Genomic DNA, 8,000 nt, shown 5'->3' with positions numbered 1-8,000 from the left:
CGTATGTTGCCAGAGAAAATGCTCGGTTCATCTGCCATTAGTTAATATAGCCATTAGTTAATTAACATTTGGAACAGCTTGAATAAATCGACTGTAGATTGCATCACCCTTTTTTATTTAATGCTTGAATAATGTTCTGAATTTTGAAAAGTGACTTGTGTTAATTTACAAGAAGATGGAAGCCAGTTTCTTTGGCAATGCAATCACTACTTTGGCTCAACCATAAAAACTCGGCCATCCTCGGCAAACCTTCCGATGAGTGATCGGATAATACATGTTATTAAACATGTGTATCATAAATGAACAAACAACGTAGCAAAATATAGTTTCAAGTAAAACGAATATAGTCTTGTTCTAAATATTCCTATACGTATAACAAAAATCGATTGAATGACATCCCAATCGCTTGTATAATTGTTGAGCCGACGTATACAAATGGTCATCATGTCCTCATATTCTTAATATACTCATTTTTCTTCTATATTAATAACTGGAACAAGAAGCTGTGTGAAGTTAGCTAAACATACGACATTGGACATTGGACATTGGTCATTCCGAAGATCGAATGATGTGCTGGCACGACATTGGACATTGGACATTCAAGATCGAATGTTGTGCTGGCACGACATTGGACATTGGACATTTAAAAATGAATGTCGTGCCATCACGACATTTGACATTGGTCATCGGACATTAAAAAGTGAAAGTCGTGCTGGTAGGACATTAGATTTGGACATTCAAAATCGAATGTTGTGCTGGCACGACATTGGACATTCAAAATCGAATGTTGTGCTGGCACGACATTGGACAGTGGACATTCAAAACCGAATGTTGTCCTGGCACGACATTGGATTTTGGACATTCAAAAGTGAAAGTCGTGCTGGTAGGACATTAGACATTGGACATTCAAAAATGAATGTCGTGCCAGCACGGCAAAGAACAAAGGGATTTCATAAAATGAATGACATTGGACATTGGACATTCAAAGTCGAATGTTGTTCTGGCACGACATTGGATATTGGACATTCAAAATCGGATGTTGTGCTGGCACGACATTGGACATTCAAAATCGAAAGCCATGCTGGCACGACATTGGACATTGGACATTAAAAATCAAATGTTGTGCTGGCACGACATTGGACATTGGACATAGGGATTTCAAAAATGAATGTCGTACTAGCACGACATTGGACATTCAAAATCAAATGTTTTGCTGGCACGACATTGGACATTCAAAATCAAATGTTGTGCTGGCACGACATTGGACATTGGACATTCAAAAGTAGAAGTCGTGCTGGAAGGACATTAGACATTGAACATTCAAAAATGAATGTCGTGCCTGCACGACATTGGACATTGGGATTTCAAAAATGAATGTCGTGCTAGCACGACATTTGACATTGGACATTCAAAATCGAATGTTGTGCGGGCACGACATTGGACATCGGACATTCAAAATTGAAAGTCGTGCTAGCACGACATTGGACATTAAAAAATGAAAGTCGTGCCAGCACGACATTGGACATTGGACATTCAAACTCGAATGTTGTGCTGGCATGACATTGGACATTGGACATTCAAAATCGAATGTTGTGCTGACACGACATTGGACATGAAAATTCAAAAGTGAAAGTCGTGTTAGCACGACATTGTACATTCAAAAATGAATGTCGTGCCAGCACGACATTGGACATTGGGATTTCAAACATGAATGTCGTGTTAGCACGACATTGGACATTGGACATTCAAAATCGAACGACATTCATTTTTGAAATCCCTATGCCCAATGTCCAATGTCGTGCTGGCACGACATTCATTTTTGAATGTCCAATGTCGTGCCAGCACGACTTTCGCTTTTGAATGTCCAATGTCGTGCCAGCACAACATTCGATTTTGAATAACCAATGTCCAATGTCGTATGTTTAGCTAACTTCACACATCTCGAACAAGAAAGGTTTAACAAAAATGTCAAGATCTGGAACAAGTGATCGCGTTCAATATATGACACTCAAAAGACATCGAATGTTGTGCTGGCACGACATTGGCCATTGGACATTAAAACGTGAAAGTCGTGCTGATAGGACATTAGACATTGGACATTCAAAATCGAATGTTGTGCTGGCACGACATTGGACATTCAAAATGGAATTTAAGACTTTGTACAAATCACTCGCTAGAGTGTATTGATTCATTCCCAGAAGAAAAACAATTTTCCTTTCTTTATCTTTCAAGAAAATAAAATGTTTTGTCGGAATAATACTCAATTACTATGGGAAGCCATACAGCTTATCAGCAATGTTTACATCTGACCAATTCGAGCCTCGTTCTGGGCACCTCATGTTTTATTCATGAGGCTAATATTAAGAAAGGCCTATGATAAACATATAGTAAACAAATCCATTTAAAGTTTTAAAGTAACATCAATTACAACACAGTCACTATGCGTCACTTGACGCACGCTGAAAACGTAAACGACGTCAATTAACGTCAGACGTCATCCATGTTCAATGAACGGCGCACTTTTTCTATGTAGTCACTGCACAAGGCTACACATCTCTGGTTTCTCGCAATCCACTTGGTAAATGTCTCCCGGTACCAGTATGTGTCAAGTTGTGACTATGGCAATCCACTTGGTAAATGTCTCCCGGTACCAGTATGTGTCAAGTTGTGACTATGGCAATCCACTTGGTAAATGTCTCCCGCTACCAGTATGTGTCAAGTTGTGACTATGGCAATCCACTTGGTAAATGTCTCCCGGTACCAGTATGTGTCAAGTTGTGACTATGGCAATCCACTTGGTAAATGTCTCCCTGTACCAGTATGTGTCAAGTTGTGACTATGGCCATTTACTTGGTAAATGTCTCCCTGTACCAGTATGTGTCAAGTTGTGACTATGGCCATTTACTTGGTAAATGTCTCCCTGTACCAGTATGTGTCAAGTTGTGACTATGGCCATTTACTTGGTAAATGTCTCCCGGTACCAGTATGTGTCAAGTTGTGACTATGGCAATCCACTTGGTAAATGTCTCCCGGTACCAGTATGTGTCAAGTTGTGACTATGGCAATCCACTTGGTAAATGTCTCCCGGTACCAGTATGTGTCAAGTTGTGACTTTAGCAATCCACTTGGTAAATGTCTCCCGCTACCAGTATGTGTCAAGTTGTGACTATGGCAATCCACTTGGTAAATGTCTCCCGGTACCAGTATGTGTCAAGTTGTGACTATGGCAATTTACTTGATAAATGTCTCCCGGTACCAGTATGTGTCAAGTTGTGACTATAGCAATCCACTTGGTAAATGTCTCCCGGTACCAGTATGTGTCAAGTTGTGACTATAGCAATCCACTTGGTAAATGTCTCCCGGTACCAGTATGTGTCAAGTTGTGACTATAGCAATCCACTTGGTAAATGTCTCCCGCTACCAGTATGTGTCAAGTTGTGACTATAGCAATCCACTTGGTAAATGTCTCCCGGTACCAGTATGTGTCAAGTTGTGACTATAGCAATCCACTTGGTAAATGTCTCCCGGTACCAGTATGTGTCAAGTTGTGACTATAGCAATCCACTTGGTAAATGTCTCCCGGTACCAGTATGTGTCAAGTTGTGACTATGGCAATCCACTTGGTAAATGTCTCCCGGTACCAGTATGTGTCAAGTTGTGACTATGGCAATCCACTTGGTAAATGTCTCCCGGTACCAGTATGTGTCAAGTTGTGACTATGGCAATCCACTTGGTAAATGTCTCCCGGTACCAGTATGTGTCAAGTTGTGACTATGGCAATTTACTTGGTAAATGTCTCCCGGTACCAGTATGTGTCAAGTTGTGACTATAGCAATTTACTTGGTAAATGTCTCCCGGTACCAGTATGTGTCAAGTTGTGACTATGGCAATCCACTTGGTTAATGTCTCCCGCTACCAGTATGTGTCAAGTTGTGACTATGGCAATCCACTTGGTAAATGTCTCCCGGTACCAGTATGTGTCAAGTTGTGACTATAGCAATCCACTTGGTAAATGTCTCCCGGTACCAGTATGTGTCAAGTTGTGACTATAGCAATTTACTTGGTAAATGTCTCCCGGTACCAGTATGTGTCAAGTTGTGACTATAGCAATCCACTTGGTAAATGTCTCCCGGTACCAGTATGTGTCAAGTTGTGACTATAGCAATCCACTTGGTAAATGTCTCCCGGTACCAGTATGTGTCAAGTTGTGACTATGGCAATCCACTTGGTAAATGTCTCCCGGTACCAGTATGTGTCAAGTTGTGACTATGGCAATCCACTTGGTAAATGTCTCCCGGTACCAGTATGTGTCAAGTTGTGACTATGGCAATCCACTTGGTAAATGTCTCCCGCTACCAGTATGTGTCAAGTTGTGACTATGGCAATCCACTTGGTAAATGTCTCCCGCTACCAGTATGTGTCAAGTTGTGACTATGGCAATCCACTTGGTAAATGTCTCCCGGTACCAGTATGTGTCAAGTTGTGACTATGGCAATCCACTTGGTAAATGTCTCCCGGTACCAGTATGTGTCAAGTTGTGACTATGGCAATCCACTTGGTAAATGTCTCCCGGTACCAGTATGTGTCAAGTTGTGACTATGGCAATCCACTTGGTAAATGTCTCCCGGTACCAGTATGTGTCAAGTTGTGACTATGGCAATCCACTTGGTAAATGTCTCCCGGTACCAGTATGTGTCAAGTTGTGACTATGGCAATCCACTTGGTAAATGTCTCCCGGTACCAGTATGTGTCAAGTTGTGACTATAGCAATCCACTTGGTAAATGTCTCCCGCTACCAGTATGTGTCAAGTTGTGACTATGGCAATCCACTTGGTAAATGTCTCCCGCTACCAGTATGTGTCAAGTTGTGACTATGGCAATCCACTTGGTAAATGTCTCCCGGTACCAGTATGTGTCAAGTTGTGACTATGGCAATCCACTTGGTAAATGTCTCCCGGTACCAGTATGTGTCAAGTTGTGACTATGGCAATCCACTTGGTAAATGTCTCCCGGTACCAGTATGTGTCAAGTTGTGACTATGGCAATCCACTTGGTAAATGTCTCCCGGTACCAGTATGTGTCAAGTTGTGACTATGGCAATCCACTTGGTAAATGTCTCCCGGTACCAGTATGTGTCAAGTTGTGACTATGGCAATCCACTTGGTAAATGTCTCCCGGTACCAGTATGTGTCAAGTTGTGACTATAGCAATCCACTTGGTAAATGTCTCCCGGTACCAGTATGTGTCAAGTTGTGACTATAGCAATCCACTTGGTAAATGTCTCCCGCTACCAGTATGTGTCAAGTTGTGACTATGGCAATCGACTTGGTAAATGTCTCCCGCTACCAGTATGTGTCAAGTTGTGACTATAGCAATCCACTTGGTAAATGTCTCCCGGTACCAGTATGTGTCAAGTTGTGACTATAGCAATCCACATGGTAAATGTCTCCCGGTACCAGTATGTGTCAAGTTGTGACTATAGCAATTTACTTGGTAAATGTCTCCCGGTACCAGTATGTGTCAAGTTGTGACTATAGCAATCCACTTGGTAAATGTCTCCCGGTACCATTATGTGTCAAGTTGTGACTATAGCAATCCACTTGGTAAATGTCTCCCGCTACCAGTATGTGTCAAGTTGTGACTATGGCAATCCACTTGGTAAATGTCTCCCGCTACCAGTATGTGTCAAGTTGTGACTATGGCAATCCACTTGGTAAATGTCTCCCGCTACCAGTATGTGTCAAGTTGTGACTATGGCAATCCACTTGGTAAATGTCTCCCGCTACCAGTATGTGTCAAGTTGTGACTATGGCAATCCACTTGGTAAATGTCTCCCGCTACCAGTATGTGTCAAGTTGTGACTATGGCAATCCACTTGGTAAATGTCTCCCGGTACCAGTATGTGTCAAGTTGTGACTATGGCAATTTACTTGGTAAATGTCTCCCGCTACCAGTATGTGTCAAGTTGTGACTATGGCAATCCACTTGGTAAATGTCTCCCGCTACCAGTATGTGTCAAGTTGTGACTATGGCAATTTACTTGGTAAATGTCTCCCGGTACCAGTATGTGTCAAGTTGTGACTATGGCAATTTACTTGGTAAATGTCTCCCGGTACCAGTATGTGTCAAGTTGTGACTATAGCAATTTACTTGGTAAATGTCTCCCGCTACCAGTATGTGTCAAGTTGTGACTATAGCAATTTACTTGGTAAATGTCTCCCGGTACCAGTATGTGTCAAGTTGTGACTATGGCAATTTACTTGGTAAATGTCTCCCGGTACCAGTATGTGTCAAGTTGTGACTATGGCAATTTACTTGGTAAATGTCTCCCGCTACCAGTATGTGTCAAGTTGTGACTATGGCAATCCACTTGGTAAATGTCTCCCGCTACCAGTATGTGTCAAGTTGTGACTATGGCAATCCACCTGGTAAATGTCTCCCGCTACCAGTATGTGTCAAGTTGTGACTATGGCAATCCACTTGGTAAATGTCTCCCGCTACCAGTATGTGTCAAGTTGTGACTATGGCAATCCACTTGGTAAATGTCTCCCGGTACCAGTATGTGTCAAGTTGTGACTATAGCAATCCACTTGGTAAATGTCTCCCGCTACCAGTATGTGTCAAGTTGTGACTATGGCAATCCACTTGGTAAATGTCTCCCGGTACCAGTATGTGTCAAGTTGTGACTATGGCAATTTACTTGGTAAATGTCTCCCGGTACCAGTATGTGTCAAGTTGTGACTATGGCAATTTACTTGGTAAATGTCTCCCGCTACCAGTATGTGTCAAGTTGTGACTATGGCAATTTACTTGGTAAATGTCTCCCGGTACCAGTATGTGTCAAGTTGTGACTATAGCAATTTACTTGGTAAATGTCTCCCGCTACCAGTATGTGTCAAGTTGTGACTATAGCAATTTACTTGGTAAATGTCTCCCGGTACCAGTATGTGTCAAGTTGTGACTATAGCAATCCACTTGGTAAATGTCTCCCGGTACCAGTATGTGTCAAGTTGTGACTACAGCAATCCACTTGGTAAATGTCTCCCGGTACCAGTATGTGTCAAGTTGTGACTATGGCAATTTACTTGGTAAATGTCTCCCGCTACCAGTATGTGTCAAGTTGTGACTATGGCAATCCACTTGGTAAATGTCTCCCGGTACCAGTATGTGTCAAGTTGTGACTATGGCAATCCACTTGGTAAATGTCTCCCGGTACCAGTATGTGTCAAGTTGTGACTATGGCAATCCACTTGGTAAATGTCTCCCGGTACCAGTATGTGTCAAGTTGTGACTATAGCAATCCACTTGGTAAATGTCTCCCGGTACCAGTATGTGTCAAGTTGTGACTATAGCAATCCACTTGGTAAATGTCTCCCGGTACCAGTATGTGTCAAGTTGTGACTATAGCAATTTACTTGGTAAATGTCTCCCGGTACCAGTATGTGTCAAGTTGTGACTATGACTTTCATGTTTTAATAAAACATTCTTGACCTATAACATGAACTACATTTCCAAAACTGCACATACAAATAAGTACATACTTTTATTGAAACATTTTCAACAATGATGAGAAATAAATTAATCATAAATATATTTATTTTACAAGTTCTTGGGCGTTTCTTGTCCTGTCTATAGATTGCAGGGGTCTGACCGGGTATAACATCTCCTAAACTTCATTGTTGTATACATATGCCCAGCGTGTGAATAAATCACGTTAATCTTTCCGAAAAAAAATATGTTTTTGTCAGAAATATCATCAAGTAATACCAGTGGTCTAGTACGATATCTGGAAGGCAAACAAATATCGAGAAAACACTTGGACAGGTTTCTTCAATAAAACGAGATCATCCCTGGATTAATCTTAATGCATTTCGCAGGACTGTAAGTGCTTGCTCAAGCCAGGCGGCTTATCTCGTCCAGTGTAGAATTACGGCAAATCATATGCAGCTATAAATCTGGCAAACATATTTCAGGCTAAACGTATATTATTGCCAACAGAA

The sequence above is a fragment of the Mya arenaria genome, chromosome 11, assembly GCF_026914265.1.
Source record: "Mya arenaria isolate MELC-2E11 chromosome 11, ASM2691426v1".
NCBI classification, from domain to species: domain Eukaryota; kingdom Metazoa; phylum Mollusca; class Bivalvia; order Myida; family Myidae; genus Mya; species Mya arenaria.
This window is presented reverse-complemented; position numbering follows the sequence as displayed.